Source organism: Motacilla alba, chromosome 2 (genome assembly GCF_015832195.1).
Source record: "Motacilla alba alba isolate MOTALB_02 chromosome 2, Motacilla_alba_V1.0_pri, whole genome shotgun sequence".
In the NCBI taxonomy this organism is placed as follows: domain Eukaryota; kingdom Metazoa; phylum Chordata; class Aves; order Passeriformes; family Motacillidae; genus Motacilla; species Motacilla alba.
The window spans coordinates 114069722-114091264 of record NC_052017.1 but is presented as its reverse complement, the minus strand read 5'-3'; the positions used below and the strand labels follow the sequence as shown (position 1 = coordinate 114091264).

The 21543-nt window shown below is 39.5% G+C and overlaps 1 protein-coding gene across 4 annotated transcripts in view; it reads right to left on the bottom strand.

The window, feature by feature from the left end:
* FAM110B (family with sequence similarity 110 member B) overlaps positions 1-21543 on the bottom strand; it is a 112845-nt gene that overhangs the window by 50645 nt on the left and 40657 nt on the right. Inside the window, exon 1 of one of the 4 annotated variants that reach the window (XM_038126594.1) lies at positions 10210-20865. The exons of the other annotated variants lie outside the window; for them this stretch is intronic. The gene's annotated coding sequence lies outside the window, so the exon portion shown is untranslated. Of the gene's footprint in view, positions 1-10209; positions 20866-21543 lie in introns of those variants that run through there. 4 annotated transcript variants of the gene reach the window in all.

Genomic DNA, 21543 nt, shown 5'->3' with positions numbered 1-21543 from the left:
CAGTTTCAAGGGAGAGTACATTTAGAGAAGTACGAATCACCTCAGGTGACAGCTTATGTGAAATAAAAAAATCCCCTCGGATTCCAAAACCAAGCTAAAATCATGCTAGATACAATAGGGACTGAAACAAAATTACACTTAGTATGGTTTTTCTCACTGAGAAGGAAAAATGCAATTACTTTTTTTGAGATTGTATCAGTTCTGCATTTGTATCTGGGCCACCTGACTTCTCCCACAAGTGTAAAAAATTTAAATAAAGCAGTAAAAATTGAAATGAACTAGTAAAAATTAACTTCATCCACCTGCTTCTTAGTCCTAGTTACTTATTTTCTAAATGCAATAAACAATTTCATTTTGAAGACAAAACTCAAATGGAGTCCCAAAAGGCATCACCATAGCTGTGTTTCTCTCCTCTTTAAACAAACACTCAGAGCTTCCAAATTTTTCCATAACAGAGCAAGGGCACTGATGCAGTAGTGCGAGGTACAGAGTCATGTTTTGATTGGTACCTCTGGCTGAAAGAAACCAAACATTGCAACAGTCTCAAGAAGTCCCACCTCTGTCACAGTGCTCTACATAAAAGCCCCTGGTGCAAGTGTAGCTTGGTGGAACTTGCAGTTGTTTCACCACCACTGGACTTGGTGTGACAGAATCCTCAAAGTGGCAGGCTTCAGGAAGAAAAATCCTAAAAAGGGCTCATCCAACACCTTCACACTTAATGAAAACTCCTTTCCAGCTGTGAGGAAAAACAGGCAACTCACACCCTAGTACATGTTGAAGGCACTATTGCTAATCCCATTTTGAAGGTCTGATACCAAGCTCCTAAAGAAAACCCAGTAAACTCCAAGCATACCCTTCATCATGGAACACCATGGAAGTGCTCCAAGCAGCTGAACAGGAACTTCTGACAATTCCATTGTCTCTTCCCTGTGGAGTTTAGAAGGGCAGAACCATGCAAGAAGGCAATAGTCACACTGCTGGCAGCCTGTGGCCGCTCACTGCTGGCAGTGCCCAGCCAGCCTCTGACTTGCAGGACAGCTTCAATCACAGGCAGGTCCCACTTTTTACTGAAGAATGTGTTCACGTCATACACGTGAACATTTCCAGATATATCATGAAAAGGAAATGAAAAGCGAGTTTCACACTTTAACATATGAACAGGAATTTTTCTTGCTTCAGATGGCCTAACAGTCCTTGAAACTGAAAATCACAGCAAACATGAGCATTACAGATTTGGGAAGAAAAGGGGCTGGAGAACAGAAAGAGGAAGGGATGATCAAAAACACACAGGCAAGGAGGTAAAGAAAAGCAGGGAAGGGAGACTGGAGCTGTCAGTGCAAACCCATTCATTCTTCCTGCATGTTTGTCTTCCTGACAAGACAACTTTACTACCAGTGGATACCTCGAAATGATTTTCAAAAGACAACTGCACTGACCCAAGAAAGTAATCTATTTACTTAAATAAAAATCCAAATGCTTATGGGAAGGAAGATAATATTTTTTTCAACTTTTTATATAAAACCTCAAGTCTGAATGCTTTGTCACCTATCTTGGCCAAGATACAACAAAGAAAATATCTTCAACCCCAAACAACATAATGGTCATCATTTAAAGAAGGGGCAGATTGACTTTAATATGGGTTGAAAAGGAGAAAGAAAATGCATTAATACTATAAGGCAAGATTCATGGCTTTGAAGGGACTTGATGAAGAACTGTGCAAGTGTCTCCTTTTCCCCACAAAGTATCCAATTCATGCTACAAAGGATGCTCTCAGACAGCTTCCTCCAACACTACCCCCCAGAATCACCTATAAGCCAAGAGACTACATGTAATTTTAGCAGCCTTGTCCAGCTTCCTAGTTTTCCAGAACACCCAGACACAGCTGTGGGCTGCAGAAATAGGGCTGAATACCAGCAAAGCCATAATTATGCACATAAAGGACTCCAAAAAGTGTTTGAAAAAGTCCAAAGTATTGAGTACTCTATATAGACACAAATTCAGGCCAATTTTTATGTGTTTGCTGCCTAATTTGGAGCTACCTTTTTGAGAAAGAGGAGTTCAGCTGAGGGTGAACTTCCCTCTTCTGACCCAGAGCCTTTTGCTCCCTGCTTTCTCTCCTCCAGATCTCCTCCTGGATGATTTGTGCCCACTTACACTCAATGTGCCCCAGAACAAAGATGCAATTATGTGTAAATAGTGCCCAAAAGAAATGATCTAATAAAAATAAAGCTTTCTTTAAAGCAATTTTATCCAACGTTTTTTTTACTATACACATGTAGCATGTATATGGGGAAGGGAAAAAAAACCCTCAATGACTGCATAAAGCATGTGTGGCCTGTATGAAATGACATTAGATTATTTTAAAAAAATATATATAAACATTCTACTCCTCCCTTTTCCATCTCTGATATTCCCCAGCTTGTCCTAATTTTCAAGTATGTTTGCACTGGAGACAGAAATAAGTAGGTGTAAACATACCTATACATGTGTACACTCATATCTAGAGTATACCCAGCTATAAAATGTTACACTATTTGGATTGCAGAATTAACATATAAAAAAATAACTTGCCTAGAGTTGCAAGGTCTGGTTGGAGACTTCTAGTTACAGAATCACAGGACAGCTGAGGCTGCAAGGCACTTCTGGAGCCTGTCTAGTTCAAGCCCTTGTTGACAACAGGGCCACCTGGAACAGGTTGTCCAGGACCACATCTCAGCTGGGTTCTGAAAATCTCCAAGGGTGAAGACTTCACCACCACTCAAGGTAACCTCTGCCAGCATTTGACCATCCTCAGAGTATAAAATAGTTTGCTTACACTTAAATGGAATTGCCTGTATTTCAGGTTGTGCCCATTGCTTCTGGTCCTGTCATGGGAAACCACTGAGAAGGCTCCAGGTTCTTTACTCCCTCAATCAGGTATTGACACACACTGAAAATTCCATAATTAATTTTAGTTAAAATCAGGGAGGGAAAACAAAAAAAAAAAAGGGCACTGTGAAACATCCTAAAGGATCTTAATGCTTCCAGGACTATTTTCCACAGAAGTAAGAGTAGTTATAAAAAAATCAGTGGTAATTCAACACCAGATGGATTTAGTATCTGTAATGTTTTCTAAGAATGGATGTGTTTTTAAGAGTTAGTTATAGACATGCTTTTGTTGCAAATTTAGGCTTCAGAGTTGCAAATTTAGGCTTCAGTACTTTATGCTGAAATAAAATATGAATTTTTAAGTTGTTTTGTGGCATAAGAGAAAATACTTGCAAAAACTCTGTCTTTTCCATGGAGATCAAAATCAGAGTTGATAGTAAAAAAGCATCCCAGTTTTTCTACACATACCATAGTCCTGATCAAGTCACACTACAAATGAAGAACCCAAATTCTTTATACTTCAGCACAGGATAGGAGCATAATCTGCTTGGCTGTTTTTCTGTGAGGATTTAATGAAGGCAGTCTAAAAAACTTCTTCCCAGTGGACAGCCTGTGGCAGGATCCTTTAGGCACCTAATGTGGCAAACGTGCCAAGTGCCAGCAAAAGAAGAAGAGCAAAATAAATGTGACTTTAAGGCAGTTAAGTACCCACACACCTTGGAGCCCTGCAGGCACCAGTGAAGCTGTCAAAATTCAGGTCGGTAACATGCCACAACTGTCTGAGACACATTTGAAAAGCAGGAGGAGCAGAAGCAGCTCCTTGGGTCAAGCTCTTGCAGAAACACAGCTGGTGTGAGGTACCTGCATGAAGGCAGGACAAGAAAGGAGCCCTGTTTGCAGAAAGTGGTCAGCAAAGCTCATAAATCACTCGAGAAAGGCCTGATTTGGAGATGACAGGAAGATGAACAGAGATGCTTGCTTTCAGTAAAGAGGTAACTGGCTGAGAGAAAAAAAGCAGATATGTCAGACTCGAAAAGGTCAGGGGCACAATTTGTATTTGTCAGAACGAGCTTTCCAAGCAGGAGTCAAGGACATCTTGCTCTAACAAATAAATACATAATAACTTAAAAAAATCAAGGATCTTTGGTAAGAGAACTTACATTCTTCACCTGTCTGCTGTCCTTGGGCATCTATTCATAAGTGATATTTTTGGATATTGTTGTGGCTTAACTCTAGTCAGCAGCCACTTGCTCACTCTCCTGACCAGCAGGATCAGGGAGAGAATAGGAAGAGCTAGAAAACTCATGGGTTGAGATAAGGACGGGTGAATAGGGAAAATAAACCAAGGAGTTACTTTGTTGCTTCCCATGGGCAGGCAGGTGTTCAGCCAACTCCTGGGAGAGCAGAGCCCATCACATGCAACAGTGACTTGGGAAGACAAGCACCATCACTCCAAACATCCACCCTTCCTCCTTCTTCCCCCAGCTTTTTGGACTGAACATGATGCCATAGGGTCTGGAATATCCCTTTGGTCAGCTGGGGTCACCTCTCCTGGCTGTGTCTCCTCCCACCCTCCCAAGCACCCCCAGTCCCCTCACCAGCGTGGCAGCACAAAAAGGAGGAGAGGCCTTGGCTCTGTGCAAGCCCCGCTCAGTGACAACAAAACCATCTCTGCATTATCAGTTCTGTGCTCAGCACAAATCCAAAACACAGCCCCATACCAGCCACTGGGAAGAAATTAAACTACCCCAGCAGAAAGCAGCACAGATATTCACCTCCCAAAAAGGGGGAGGTGGCTGCAAAGATGTCAAAGAACCCAAGGTTGAATGACAGGGAAAAACTGAAGTGCAGAAAGAGGGATTGGAGAAAGTGGGAAAAAGAGAAGAGTACATTTAAATGGGAAAATGGAGCAGACAAATTTAGAAAGGTGGTGGCAGCAAGGAGAGGAGAATTGTGGTGAAGGAAACAAGAAGCAGCAAAACACCGATGGGTAATGACATCATCATATTTGGACGTCCTCTTCTGCTGCACCCTCTATGGTACCTCTGTTTCACAGAAAATTTACAGTAATTGCACAACTCCTGCCAGACTTTATGCAGCCCTTGGAGAGCTAGGGGCCAAAATAGCAACCTCTGCGCTCCACCATATGGTAAAGGAAAATAGGGGACACCACACGGCACAGAACCATGGATTACAGTAGGGCTGATGTAACAGTAATGGAAGAGGAAGGGATATAATTTATCACATCCCTCATATATCTTCTGACTAGACTGCTGTAGTAATGTCACAGTAGAAATACAAAGCTGCACACTCATTTCCAGATGACTGCAATGCCCAAAATATCCAGTGACAATTATGACATTGAGACAGAAGGAAATCATCCTTACCCAGGGAAGTTTGTACTGTATAGACAGGAATAGTTACACTGATCTTATATTTTTTATTCTTTGTAAAGACATTTGCAGTGATGGTTTATAATCCTAAAGCACAAGCTGTTCAGTCTACCTTGCAACTCCACAGTTTGTGGTCACACAAAAGATAATTCATCTTTATTGTCTCCATTTCTCCCTTCCACTCTAGCCTTTTTCTGCCTAGATTATCCAGGCAGGAAACATTTTGGCATAGACACTGTATCATATTGTGCTTTTGTATTATATGCCAACACACCACATTGTATTAACATCTCTCCTTCAGTAACATTTATATACAAAACCAGACCTTAAAAAAAACCACTTATATCCAGAGGACTGGACTCTAGAGGACCCAAAATAGATGAAATAGCCAAAGGTTAACAAACTTGTGAAAATGTGCATACCACTGCAAATCTAGGTATTTCTTTCCAGTTAAACAGCACTAATAACATGTACAAGTCTTCTCACACATTGCATCACTTTCTTACAGCATTGTTTTACAGACTTCCTAATCACGAAGGAGAATAACCTTTGGTTTAGTCTACCAACTTTCACAATGTTAAGCTCTCTTAAAAGAAGAAATAATTTAATGGCCTTCTTTGCCCTTAATTAGGGTTTTTCTCTTACAACCATTCAGGAAAGTATGGATGATACAGTAAAATTATTCTATAATATCCAACAGATAAGCAGCCAAATAAGTAGACAGCCATAGGATCATCATCAAAGTATAAATATTGTTTCAATTAATAAACCAATATACTACAGAAATATGCAACAGCTACACAACAGGGCACAAATCCAAATAACATCTGTTATGGAACAGACAATTAATGTTTATAAATGACATATATACAAAGTGAGGATTGGGGTTGGAAGTCCTGGGTGCGTCATGGAAAGATGCAGCAAATATTTGTGTCTACAGGTGGCCACAGCACAGCCATGAAAGATATCGTGAAATTAAGACAGGAATCTCATTACCAGGATTATGGAGACAATAGCATCCAAGATTACCATTTGCTGGCTGTATTCTGCGTTTAATCTATCAAGTCACACTTAATACTGCAGGTAATACATTTAAGAACAATTTAAATTAATCACAACAGGAGATTAAGTGTAAAAAATTATTATATTAATATCCATTTTGCTTTTAATTCACCATACCATTGTGAGAACTGCAAAAAAGAGCCTTACATTCACTTCCTGCTCTATAAAACACAATTCTACTCTTAACATTGCAAATGTCTGACACACAGCTGCCCAAAGCTAGACATATTTCAGTCATCCAGTTTCTAAATCCACATGGTTGGTCCCCAGGGTAACTTGTGCTAGGCAAAGAGCCCTGCAGGAGGGGAAGGCAGGGCAGGGCAAACATTCCCTGCCACCCGCTCTCCCATGCCCAGCATAGAAGGACACATGTCCCTGAACTGGAGCAACAGCTGTCTGCATACAAGGAACATTTCGGACCCCATTAAACAGTGCTGCTGCATCAGTGTGGGAAGAGTTTCACAACAATAAGGCCTTCCCAAGCTGATGCACTGAGAGGACTCATCCTGCCTCTTCACCCAGCTGAACAGTCTTCAGATTTGAAGAATGAAATGATCTTCACTCAACAAAATACAGAAAACAGGCTATTGATTTCCTGTGAACTCTCAAAGTGTTATAATAAGCATTTATAGACGGGCTATTGAATGTCTCGACCATTTAAGCAGACAGTCATTTCATCAGCAAAGTAATAACTGGAGATGGCTCCAAAAACAGAGGAAAAGCAAAAAGGAGCTTTAGGGCACAATGTCACTTTTCTTATTCTAATATAAACCTTTATGCATATATCACTGGCTGCTACTCGACTTAAAAACTGTAAGGCATGTAAGTACAAATCCTGCAAAATAAACACTGTGGTAATACTTTAAATCCTTACGACTTTTTCTGGAGTATCTCTTTCATTGCTAACAGGCTACAAAAAAAATGCATTAACCTTAAGTATCATCTTTCCCCTTTAGACTTGGTAAGGGTTTAAGTAATGCAAAATTCACTTATATGCATAGCAGTACAAGGACATAATATCTTAGAAGGGAAGAGCTAGTGCAGCACTGTTTATTACAGCCACTCCATTTACTGCACATATCCCATCTCCAGCCAGCAGCCAAATCTGGTACTTCTAACACTACTCTTCCAAGAGTATTTCTATTGGATCATTATGACAATACTGGTATTCTCATTGAAAGTGTTTTCTACACAAACATATGTTAGAGTTATATGGTTGAAGATATATATGTATTTTTAAATGTTTACCTGCATATATAAATTAAACACTTGAGATCTTGATTTTCACAACATACTTTTGTGCCTTTACCACACATCTGTATATACACATACATACTGTATTCCTGTTGGGGAAAAAAGTTTCCTTTTCACATAACTAAGGACTTTGAGATTTAACTACAGGCAACACATCAGAAATGAGAACAGCTCACAGAGGCACATAACAAACATGCAATGCATACATCTCCTAACAAAAGAGTAATTAAAAACTTTAACATCAAGAAAATCCCTGACAAAGCTTGAATACAAAATCTCATTGATAATAATCTGAAGTGTGTTAAATTTCCTGGAGCAGTACGCTGGTTATAGTTAAAATATGCTTATAGCAGCAATGATGTCAACTTTTTAGAGAGTAATCACACAAACTGTTGCTCCGATTTGTTTTCTTCGTTTACCGAGAAGAAAAATGAGGTTGTTACAAAATGAAGCAATAACAAAGTAGCATATTCCTTGCTGTCAAGCTATTGCAAAGTTAAATTACAAGATCACCAGTTCTAGTTTCACTTCTGTCACGTTTTCTTGTGATGCTTGCATAGATCATCACAGCTCTTTCTGGAGGCAAAATAGGTGAACAGCTGCTGGTGCATCACTTCAGTTCCAGTGGGTGGTGGTATTACCTGTATCCACCACCAAAAATACGATAACTTCTATGGCATTTTTCCAGACATACTTTATGTTGCTAACAAATAAGAATAGCCTAATACATGGAGTAGAAAACATCAGCCTCTCCTCTCTCAGAAACCCACTCGTCTGGATATGGTAAACATGTGATTCAGATGAGGATATTTACCTTCTACATTTCATTATTACCAACATTGATTTCAGTTACTCCTTCATGGGATACTGTTGCAAAGGCTATAAAAACATAGATAAATCACTAAAGGAGATCCTCTGTTTAAAAAAGGCAGAAGGCATAAATCAGCTTAGAGCATCTTTAAAACACTTTTGGTTGGTAACCTGGGGCAAGGAGGGAATATGGAACAGCTCAAGAATAACATGCCTTCACATCCTGAGTCTTCCCTGTCCAGGCTTAACTGTCACAATGCAAAAATGCCATTTTCCAAGTCTGCCTAAAGGAAAACAACTTCAAAACCAGCTCCTAGACTGTGAAAAAACAACTTGTTCTTGACTAAAATAGATACCAAGTTACCTGTTTTAGTCGACAGCAAAACTCCAAACCAACTGTTATGTACCAGCTGTAATTAAACCTTCCAAATACTCTTCTGTCTGAATATTGAATCACAAATAAAAAATGTGTCTTTGCTGTACCCACTGCCATATAAAGTTGGTAACTGAGTAAATGCTCACATTTGAGGGTATCTACTCAGAAGGTAACACAGTTTCACACCATATGCTTAAAAAGGGAACAAGGTAAATGATACTTTGGCTTATACAGTAGGAAAAAACCTCTTCAAGGATAAGTACAGAGGGAAGAATGAAGACTAATACCAAAATAGCTCCTGTTCCTAACACCTTTCTGATCCTGGCTGAGACAATCTACTCGTACCTCGGACGCATGGTGGCAGCCAGCCAGCCAGATGACTGGTGACTTAATACACAAGTTCATGTGGGCTCTGGAGTCTGACACAGACAAGGGCATTAACTCTGAAGTCTCACCAGTCAGCCTTAATATCCAAAACTCATCAAATGAGTCATGACTACATTATGAGGCTTTTTAAAAATACTTTATGCTTGCTTTCTTTTGTTCTGAATAGCTTTCACTGTAGAATGTTTTCATTAAATATGCATGCTTTTTGTAGGAAAAGTTGTGATCAATTGATGCGTGGGTCAACTACGAAAAAACTTAAATGAGTATGACGCTATGATAAATACTGTAATAGTCTCAGAATCATAGATTAAAAGATTGGCATACATATATCTTGTTTCTTTCTACTGCTGAAGGCAGTTCTCACAATAAACAAGGCTTTGGGCCAAAATTCAGCCTTTGAGAACAATAAATACGTACAAAATACATGTATGTGCAAGCAAAGGATATATTGAAATCTACCAGGCTGAATAGCTTCAGTTTCATTTTGAAAGCCACTTAAAATAAAAGCCAGTAAATGAAACAAAGAATCCACCCAAACATGAAGGCTCCAGCATCTTTGTTGAAAGAACAATAGCATAATACTCCTCATCCCTCTACCTTGTTGCAAGAGAACCATCAAGATAGTTATTGCTGTGATCATATTAAAGAATACTTCACAAAATTATTCTTTAAACTGATCAATATTTACAGGTTTATCTTCATATGCTAATAGTGATAAATGCTCTAATTCAATTGCTCGGTAGAAAACATTCCAATAAAAGAAATATTTCTATTAGCATAACAAAAGGCAATCAGTAAAATCACTCTCATGCACAGGCTCAAAATTTCAGATGAAAGCAATATTCTCATAGAAATATGCTCTATTTTTGAACTGGACCCACTCCAATGATATGTTTTGTAATCTGACGGCTCTCCCACCGGAGTATACATGACATTAACGAAAGCAAGATCAAATTAAACAGATGACATGATTAACAGTATTCATTTCATGCATGACTGTTTTACCGGAGAGATAAAGACCTGAAAGTAATTACCACCAAGTAAAACTCCTTCACTGACCTCTCTGCTCCCAGCTAGCAGTCCTTAAGTACTGATGCTTTGCAACAAAGACCAGTGCCTTTCATCTGTGGGCTTTCTTTTACGCTACAAGCTGAGCACCTCTCCCGTTGCATGCACGCAGTACCTCTGTATCTATGTCTGTAATGCAGCATAAAGATTACTGGGGAAACCTATCAAACCGGCAGGCAGCAACCCCGGCCGCCAATAAGCGGGAGGCACATGCAGAATCCAGCACATGCTCGCTGAGGCTCGCAGGCTGGCACCGCTGCTGAGCAGGCTGCTAATCTAATTATAGCCCTTCGCCGAGCACAGGGCTGCCGAGGCACCCGCGGAAATGCAGCCCGGCCGAGCACACCTTGCAGCCTGCAGCATCAACGTCTGGGACTGCTGTTTGTCCGGCTGCGTCGCCATAAAATCCCTGGCTGGGTTTTTGTGGTGGTGGTGTTGTTCTGCTGAGTGATTCACCTATGAGGGGGTTTGCCTCCATCTCTGAAAAGCAGGATCTATGTAGGTGTGCCCTTTGAGAGGCTGACCACTCGTAGTTTGCTAGGTCTGTTCTAAGGAGACAATAAAACGAAGATGTTTGTGCAGCCAGTAGGAATTCTTGTTTTGAATGTACCCATTGCCAGCACCATGCAGAGCAGATCTCAGCTTTTGTGCATTACTGCACAGGCTACAACGTGGACCTCAGACCAGCAAGGCAATATGCACATGCTTTCAGTGCACAGCAGCCCTACAGAAGCCAACAGGACCCCCTCTGTCCTTTACATTTACCCGTGGGTGGACACTCAGATGATCAGAAGGCTTCTGCATGCATTGGCACATAAAGTCCTAACTAAGCTTTCACGAGGCTAGGGTGCAAATGCCAAGGAAATTTTTGCCATTATGCAAAACAATTTATATTGTTTGGGAAAAACTTATCATGAGCAAAGACTACTTAGATGCATGGGGTACTAACAAAACCAAGTCCTACACGCTTACTTATGCTTATTCTATAAATAAGTCCACAGAACAAAGGAATGTTATGATCCAAGAGAACACTGTGTACTTGAAAGATGCTGGGAGATTTACAACATCAGGTAAATATGAAAAATCATGAAAAAAAGATACAGACACTTGTTTAGTCTTCCTTGGTAGTACACTTCAATTAATCCTCACTGTTTAGCACAAACAGAAAAAAACTCTTCAGATGTTTCCTGTTCCCACATGGTTCATAAAATCACCTAAGCTCTACACTGACCAAAAGGTTTTCAAACATCAGTGACAAGACGAAAATACACAGCCTGACTATCAGAAAAAACAGTTGTGGCACCAGCTCTCCCTTGTGAGATACAATACATTTTTCATGACTGATATTACAGAAATATCATAATGCTACAGCATTATGCATACACAAACTACAATGCATTTTTAAGACGTTTCACTAAGTTACACATAAACCATATCCATAAACATTACACTAGCAAGATCTTGAACCCCACAGCAATAATGAATTCCACTGTGCCCACACTGGCATTTTTCCTAATTCTTTACTCTTATCACCAGCACCATACAGTATCAGGCACAGTCCAAGAGCATGATATTAAAGGCTGTCTATAAACACTTTCTAGCTATTGTACTTACTTAGGTACAAAAAATTATATTTGATACTATGTAAAATTTTATTAATGGAACAAGATCTCAATGTGGTAACAGTGCAAGACCATATTTACTGGCAATATGTAAATAGCTATGTCACAACTTTCTTAATCTGCCAGTGAAAATTGCTCATAAAGAGTTGCTCTGTGCTGGAAGCCGACTTCATGGCTGTAAGAATAATATTCTCAAACCTATATATGGCTAGAAATAAAAAAAAATGCAGGAATGGTGACATTTTATTCTTTGATTCAATATTCAGTCAACATTAAGTTTTGTGTTTTGATAAAAGAAGCCTGTTTTATTAAGTCTTTCTTTTTAGATTACATCATCTAAGAAGCTCATCAGTTTTTATAAAATGTGTTTCTTTACAATACTGTGGAATATTCCAAGTTTCTCAGCCATATTGCTTGAAACCATAAAACTATGTACTTAATGAAAAAAGGCATGAGAGGCAGTTATACAGGGGTTAAAAACTTAATTGGTAGAGTTCAAGAGGCATGTGAAAAAGATGCACAATGATTACATGATCAGATCCAAAATGTTGTTATTTTGCCAAAGGTAGCAACAGGGGAATAAGACCAATAAAAGTCTTTACCCTCGTCCTCTGATTATTGGGAATGCTCACATTTGCTAGAGCAAAAGAAAAGATGCACAAACACAAAGGAAAATAAAGTCAAAGAGACTCAAATAATTATTTTAATCTAATCCCCACTCACAAACCATCAAGGCACATATGACACTTGAAAAAATGACCAAAAAAACCTGAAACAGGAATTAACCAGGCTTCAGTTGCTATGGGACTCTCAGTTTTGGCTCCCTCCCATGCAAGCTGCTAAGCCTACATGTGTGTCCCCCCTCTGCCCAGCAGCTCCCCGAGCCCTCGCTGCTTCACCCTGTTCAGCTCCAGCATGGCTTCCCCGCAGCCAGCCTCTGCCTCCTCCCACAGAGCTGCTGGCTCCAAGGGCATTCACCCACAGCCCCAGCAAGGACTGCCCTGGCAGCACACTCTCAACACACCATTGCAGCAGGGTGTTGATTCCAGGAGTTGCTTTCTTTTTTAAAGCATCATAGTAGCAGCAGTAGTTGAAGAACCCACAAACAGCTGCAAAGGTGAATTTCAAGAAACACCTATTTGTCTCAGCAACAGAATCAATACTCACTAAACCTCTGTGCTTGGCTTTGCAGATCAGCCAAAAGAGTGCCAATGTCTATGGCAATTTTTACACTCGCTTTTAAACATCGTGAGGATATGCTGGGTCAGGAAGATATGGAGAATGCACAGCCGGACTAACATTTAGAGTCAGTGGTCATTCACAAGAACCCACATTTGGCAATGGCAGATGGCTAAAACTCCAACTGAGGACGATGCAGAGCTCCACCAGCCTGCCCTGCCACCCGTGGTGATGGCACACGAGCACCTGGACCATGCACTGGACCTGTGACAGGATAGAGCCATCTATAGATGCGCCAGCAAGAGAAGCCAAGAGAGGTTTCATAAGGACACAGTCACAAGAGAATCATCAGATCCCAGAGAACACAGGTTTCATGAGGACACAGTCACAAGAGACTCCAGCAAGTCTCTGTTGGAAATGAAGAAATTGTGAAAGGTACACAAGTTGGCCAATATTCGGCAGACTTTCATCGAAAGCAAAAGCCTGTCCCTGGCACAAGCTACCCGCTTGTGCTAAGCTTCAAGTTCCTGCTCCTCCGCATGGAAACAGAAGGTCTCTACAACATTTTTAGCAATTATAAGCAAGTTAGGCTTTCTCTAGCTCAGCTCCTTTACAGAAGAATTTCAATTAAAATTTTCCAAAACCATATGGTCAGAGGCAGATGCCCATCACAGAGGGGAGGAGAGAGGAAAACCTATGAGGGTATGATGAATTCATCATATGACACTAAAACTAGCTTCCTACAGTGAAAACTGTCTAGCTAGCACATTAATGAATTATACACTTCATTTAGGCATATCTAAGAGAATTAACAAACAGATTACTATTTTGGAACAAATAACTTTTTCCTATATTATTATTACTTGTGTAAATACTTCCATATCCAATTATTTTAATACAAGAATATCTTAAAAATTTTTGATGCCTCTTGCAACCGAACAGGTTTTGCTCTGGATACCACTTAACCTTTGACTTAAAAATGTATCAAATATTGCTTGCAAACTGCTACCTCAGTTACTTAATTAGATTTTGCAAAGTATAGTAAGCATATGGAATGAAAATGAGTTGAGCAAAAATGGCTGGTGAATCAACATGCTGCATTTCTAAAGGCAATAGTGTGTATATTTCCAAGCTGTAGCCTTGAGAGGTTGAACTGAACCAATTACTCTAATGAATATTTTACTTGGCTTGATGCATTCATTAGACTTTTAGAAGTAAGTTAAACCATCCCATGGTTATGTTTACATAAAACAAAATCTTACAGTTTTTGGATGGTACTCCTGACATTCACACAATTTAAAAGATAAGGGGATAATTTTTTCTTCCACTAATTTTTCTACATTCCAGTTTTCCTTCCCAAATAAATTTATCTAGCGTTATTTTCTTTTTCTTTTGAAAACAACCTTTGATTTCACAATAGCTATTTGCTGAGCTCTTTCCTTTCCTAGCAAGTATATGGGAAGTCTGCCAATTGGTGGCAAACTCATCACTTATCATCATCATTTATGGAGGAAAATAAAACACGGTCCAAGTGTTTGCTGCATAAACTTTTCTCTGGAAGTCACAAATGCCTTGGAGTTGGCACTCAGTGTGAACAAACTTAGTTTTATTTTGTGCAGCACGAGGACATTTCTTGGATTGCCCCAATTGTGATTAGTAAGCAAGCAGTTACCCATCCACACATGTGCATTTGTCAATGCTCTCAATCATATTTTGAAGTTGGGCAGATAAGCTGGAACTTCAAGCTTCTTTTTTTTTATAAATATGCTCATTATAAAGGCCTCAGACACAGCTTCTCTGTATGTTTAATAACAAGCAGAGATGTCTCTTTATTAATGCCAGAGACTACAAACTATTTCCTATAGTATTCTTATTCACTTTTATCTCAAAATCATAGCAAAACCAAACAAAAAAATGCCCCACACTCAAACTTCAAGGTACAGTACCATCCCTCACCTTCACAGACCTACATGCTAGCAGTACCTTCACTGCAGCCCTGACTGACTGAAATGATGACACCAGTCCATCCCTGCCACCTCAGAGAGCCAGGGGAGGAGCAGTTCAGCTGTCAGTGAGGTGTTTCATCCTATCGCTGATGCATGTGGCATAAAAGGCTCTGACGTGAAGCCTGCAGACGTTTGCTATGCTGAGCACTTGCACTTCGGACACAAAACCAAAAGGGGAATAATATTATTTTAGTCTTATGAACACAAAAGTCCCAAACAAAAGGTCATGTAAAAGACTTCACATCACCCTGAAACATGCCACCCAACACATCTCCATACCAATGTCAACTTTCCATTCCTCCTCAAGTTCCATCCATTTTTCCTCCAGTGCCAGGTTTCCTTCAAATCTCTACCATATTTCAGCAGTCATCTCAAATGACACCAATATGCTTTGTGCCCTCTCACATCTCCACCTTACTTACTCTTCCCTCCACTTCCTTTCCTCACAGCAGAGACTCAGTATGAACTGTCCCTTTTGAAAGGAGTAACACCAGTCAGCACAACCAAGGCCTTCTCAAGACCAAAACACGTGTCGTCCCTTCTAGCCACCATTTCACAGCCTCTGGCTGACCAACCAGATGGCCACAAAAGTTGGTGAACCACAGAAAGGGACCACACTGTTTAAAATAAGCACAGAAATAGCTTTAAACAATGCATCCAGAACACTGACCCCATATAATGCATGACTGACTCACACAGAACCCTGTGTGAGATCATGACCCTAGCGAGTCAAAGATTGGAAAATACATTATGGAAAAAACAGCCTCTGCTTTTAAATGGTTAAGTGAGAAAGACACATTTGCAGACCAGAACAAACAGGTTTAAAAAAAAGAGTAAAAAAACCCAAAAACCAACCAACCAAACAAAAAAACCCAGAAAAAAAACCAAACAAAAAAACCCCAAAAAAACCAAACCAAAACAAAAACACCCCCCATGACTGACGTAAGATGTTGAAGTCCTAACACAAGGTGTAATGGTAACAAAAGTTAACTGCTTAAAAACAAGGACACAGGAGGTTAAGACTACACTGGAACAAGCCACAAAAGGGCTTCATAAGTGGAGACACATTTTTTGTAGTTGTTGGTGGAAAATAGGGACCCTGAGAGCATCACTTAAGCCAGAAAGCTGATAGACAAATACTGATTTCTCTAGTGGAAAAGCAGAAAAAAGAGCTTGCAATATAGTAAGTAAACTTCCAGCACCTCCACATTATTAATCTTCATCACCCTGGTGACATTTTCTTCTTCTCTATTTAGTAGAGTGCTCACTATGATCACCTTGCTGAAATGGGTGACACAACGTGATGCTGAGTATATCCAGCTGAGATAAGACTGGCCTGGGAAAACTTTAAATACAAGTCTTCCATTAGAGGACAGGTGTAATTTTTCAAAAATGCTATGCTGCAAAGAGTGCAAAGGCTGAAAGATGAAGCATAGCATTCCTCCCTTTGAAGAAAAAACTCTGTCAGACCTGCTCACTTCTGTAATTAAGAATGTTATTTCCAATTCTGAGTAGAAAGAGCAGCTCCATGGTTTTCTTTGATCTTCTGTGATGACAATGAAGACCCATCAGGCTCTCTAAACCCCATTGTTTTTTTATTCTTCAAAGACTGTTTTTCACTCTCTTACATCTCTCTATGTGAGAAGGTGTAATATCCATGGTGTTTATGTTGAGCTGCAAGATGCAACTAGAAAGCAAGTCAAGGTGCGACTGTTGGAACATGAAGTGGTTCTTTGCAGACACTAATGCATACAGGTACTTGCACAAAACCTTCCTTGCTGCCAGGTAGCTCTCTGGAAGCTCAGAGATTGCAAACCTCTGAGACTTCAAGTCTCCAGTCCACACCCATAATTCAGGGTTTCAGAACAACTTTAAGATCTTATTACTTTACACTAGAATTGAAAATATTTAGTACAATGAATCCCTGAAGAAAACTATGCAATGGTTTTGGTTACCACAGAAATCAAGGTTAACGAGTTTGAAGACAGCCTATTAAATGTCAAGCCCTTTTAGCCAAAAGTAAAATAAATTTAGATTCTAATCTTAGAAAGATTATAATTAAATTTCTAGAAATTGTGTCCATATAAAACCAGCAACCGTGCCTCGCCGTACTGGAACCCAGTCTCACGGTCTTCTTACAAGAAGCCAGAAGCATTTTGCTGGCACAGATGAAAAGCCTCTCCAGGAAGAGAGATTTAATTATTTAATAGAGCAAGCCAAAAGCTCTCTTATGAAAGAGTCATCAGGACTCTTATTCCATATAATGTTCCTAAAGAAGAGCATACTTTCATCTTGGGCAGCTTGTACACCTAGCAAGTTAAATTTTGCTGAGCTGATAAGATCCTCTTACCCTTCTTCCAAGAACTGCTCGATGCTTTTGTCCAATCCTCTAATGCAAAATGAGTACACAGGTCACATAAGAAGGGCTATAAATACTTAGCATAAATGGAAACAAATGAGTGGCCATTCCTCAAGCTGACTGGCTCCCACCCCTTCCTTTCCATCCTTCTCTGAACATTCAAGCAGATACTTCCCTCCCTGCATGGTGCTCCAACTAAGGTGAAGGGGAGAGTGATGATCCTACCAAAAACAGCATGAGCACTGAGAAGTGCTCTGAAGAAGACAAGGAAACATGCACTAGGGGAATTCTGCCAGATTCTAGAGACAAATTACCTGCTGTTCTGCCCTTCTTGGGCAAAGCAGTAGGCCTTTTCTTCATCCTCCTTTCCTAGTCCTGGGAGGGAAAAAAAATGCCCAATTTCCCAGAAGCACACGCCTGCACGGCACAGTAGCCTCACATAAGCCACCACTTGTAATACTACTGGTGTCAATTACCAGAATTTCTTCAGGTGGCAAATCTTATGAAGCACCCAAACTGGATGGAACCTTTTAGACCTTTGTCCCAGATGTAACTCTACTGCACTTCCAGAACAAGTTTCTAAAAGCACAAGCATTAAAATTTTCAGTCTTAAATTAAGCAAATTAGAAATACGTAACAGCCTTCATCTCACAGGCACTGTAATTTAACACTGCTTGTACACACATTGCGTTAGCGGGCATTTATTATTTTGTCAAGAATTTATATCAACATAAGATTAGGAAAAATCAGGATAATGGTTACAGGCCTGAACCTAGTCTTCACTGCAAACTCACATATGGTTTGGGAGCACGAACATACAGCAAGTATAACTCAGCTTTTCTAATAAAGTACCCAGTGAAGCTCAGTGCATTTCTGAGATCATTGATTTCCCACTACATCAAGTGGATGACTCTCAGCAGTGAGTTGTAAAGTCCTAAACATATCAGAGGTAGGATGGGCAATCAGTAATCCCATACAACATAACCTTAATAGCATAACAGGAACCTTCTTTGTCCCTGCAGAAAGTAGGCACAAACAGGGGAAGATAAGATCAAAAGGTGAGCATTCAAAACTAAGTGAAGTCAGAATTAGACATTTCAGTCAGTCTCAAATATTTATCTCCTGCATGTTCTACAACAATGCAGTTTTTACTGACATGAGCCAAGAAAGTCTCTTCTTGCCTTAATCAGGATTTATAGAAGAAGCTGCTCCAAAAGTAATCCTCAAATAAAACAGACACTGATATTTTCAAAGCAAATTCCAGTAGTCTGTAGTCAAAACATAAGCAGCATAACCACAGTAAAAGGGCTGCTAGAAAAATGAAACATTAGCAAATATCAGAGCTACTTAAATGTTAAACACCAACTTCACTGTAGGCATTAATTGTATTCTATAACAGAAACTGCATAACTATGAAAAATGGCAGAACTTGAAAAATGTCATAATTTCTATACACAGTTGGACTGCTGCTGGCAATTCCACCATATCCCACTCACTGATATGAATATTCCTATTTGGAAGGACCAAGTGGAAGCAACGTGGATAGCCCCGCACACAGGACTGAGTTCTCATGCTGATCAGTTCAGCACATAGGCTGCAGCATCTGCACAGCTAACTAGCAAAAATCTACTCATTTATCTCACAGTATTTAAGCTGTTCAGAGTACATACAACTCCCCCATTTATATAATTCCATATCTGTTTCATTTAAAACAAACTGAAACAGCTTTGACATACTGATGTTGGAAGAATTTAGAAGGCTCATTTTCTCTTGGGGTACTCCATATATAATAAACTCTTGTGGTAAACTAGTACACTACATCAGGTAAAAGTAGCTTCTAGTATTGTTTTGCATCACATCAATAAAATGAGACTAAAAACCAACCAAATTAGATGTACTGTTTCACTTTTAAAATCCTACACTCTATCTCGGAGCAAAAAACTATTCCAGAAGTCTGTATTCATTCAGAACTTGGGATTTAAAATGACTTTCTCAGACCTAAGAGTGCATAAAGAAAAAGTCTGAAAATTATCTATCATGTTTTACAGTATTCACATCATTTTTTTGGGTCTCTGTATACTTATTATTTCAATTCCCAAAACTAGTGTTAGAAAAAAATTGGAGTTAAACCAGAAACTTTAGTTACAGTCTTCCCAATTGTATCATATGTTACAACATCTCATGTCTCCCAACCCATGACACTCCTCCAGCCTTAGTGCAGCTGAGTCTGAGTTAAAGTTTGGCAGAACTTACAGGTAACTTCCTCAAGTAAATAAAAATACAAAACTAACTAACTGGGGATGAGTGATCTGGCCTATATTAGAAAAATAAACTCTAAAATCTGTAGAAGCTGCTGGTGGTGAAGGAGATGCTTGTCTGTACTTGAGAAGTACGTTATGTCAGAAAAAGCCTAAACACAACAAAACCAAAGGAAATCAAAAAAGCATGTGTCAAAGAAGAAAAAGGCAACAAAAATACACATGAAAAGTATTAATAGGCAGAGAACTCTAGAAAACAAAGGATGCCTCCCAGGTGGCAATATATCTTCACTCACCTCATCAACTTGCAAAGCCTGCTGCAGGCAGATATACACAACTTGTGAGGAAAACAGAAGAATTGTCATTGTTGTATAGATTATTTGCATCTCACTATTACAAAGCTCAGAGGAACTTACCAATAACTACATTGAAAACAAAATTATCCAGGCAAGATCCTTCCCAGCAGCACAAGCAGCAGCTCATACTTGCCAACTGTATTTCTTGTAGTGTAGACGTAACTTTTTTTTACAGACAGACAGATTTAATTTACATAGTCTTCGAGGCAATCAGATGGAAAAAGAGTATTGATTTCTTGTCTGAACCCCTGCAATTCAGCACTTTGATAGGATTAGCTAGAAGGGCTGACCCCCCCCCCCACCGTGGTTAAATACCATGCTCTGTGGCACACAGCAATTCCTTGTTGGAGGGAGAATGTAGCTAAGCTGATCAATGCCTTGGCAAAGATCAACCACCAAAACGAAGGTACCACTGCAGGTAGAGAGAAGACATCTCTTCTTAAAAATAGTATCACTTCCAACTGAGAATTGCAGCCTGTTGGCAGGTTGGGGTCAAGTTATGTTGTGTTTGAAGGTACTGTGAAAAGAGATGGAGAACCTATCCTCCGTATGCCTTGACCATCCCAAGAGAAAGCCTGCAGAGGCTGTATTCGTGAGAGCACTTGGGAACACTTCCCACATTGTTTTGGGTTATTGTTTTCCTAAACATTAATTAAACTCACTGTAGCCTGCCACTGAGAAAATGAAGATAGAAACAAGGATAAGAAGATAGAACAAAGCTAAAGATCGGTATAGTTACCTGATGCTTTAGATAACCGGTGAGTCATTTCAGTACTTGCACTAGAATTAAAGCATTCAAAAATTAAAGGCTGCTGCCATGCAATCTATAAAATAATGAAAGACTACACTATGTGCATATCCAGGCTGCATCTCATAGATCCCTTCTGCCCCACCCCCCCTTGCCAAGATTACCTGTATTTTTTGTTACAAGACAAATCAATTGCCTTTTTTATGCAATGCAAGGAGTACCATTAATTTGAAGAGACTCAAAATATTAAGTTAACAAGATATGGAGCAAACATCATTTAGAACACCCTCTCCTGCTTCCCTTAACACTGATATTTTAAATGTTGACTGTGACTTAAATAGGTGAGTGCAGTAACTTAATATAATCAAAAGCAATTGTCCAAGGAAATGTGATCAAATACTTGTAATTTAAAATTATCTTGCAATCTGATCTAGAGAATAAAGAAAACAGAGACATCATTCAGGTGAGTCAACATTTTTATTACAGGCCACTATTGCAGTGAAAAAAGTGAATGAGCAATGCAAAAGACATTATTGTAGAAATGAGTTAAAATGCAACTTGAAGCAGTCACAAAGTAAGCATTGTTTATATAGAATTATCAATTTCTTTGAACCTGTTCTTGTTAGTAGAACACAGAAAGAGAAGAGAGATGACAAACAAAGCTCTACAGAACACAAAACTCTACAGGAATAATCCACAGGCAACATAAGACTTCATTTACAACTGATGCAAATATAGCAAGCTTGGAAATTGGACTGATTACACTTAAATGCCAAACAGTTCCAGATAAAGACAAC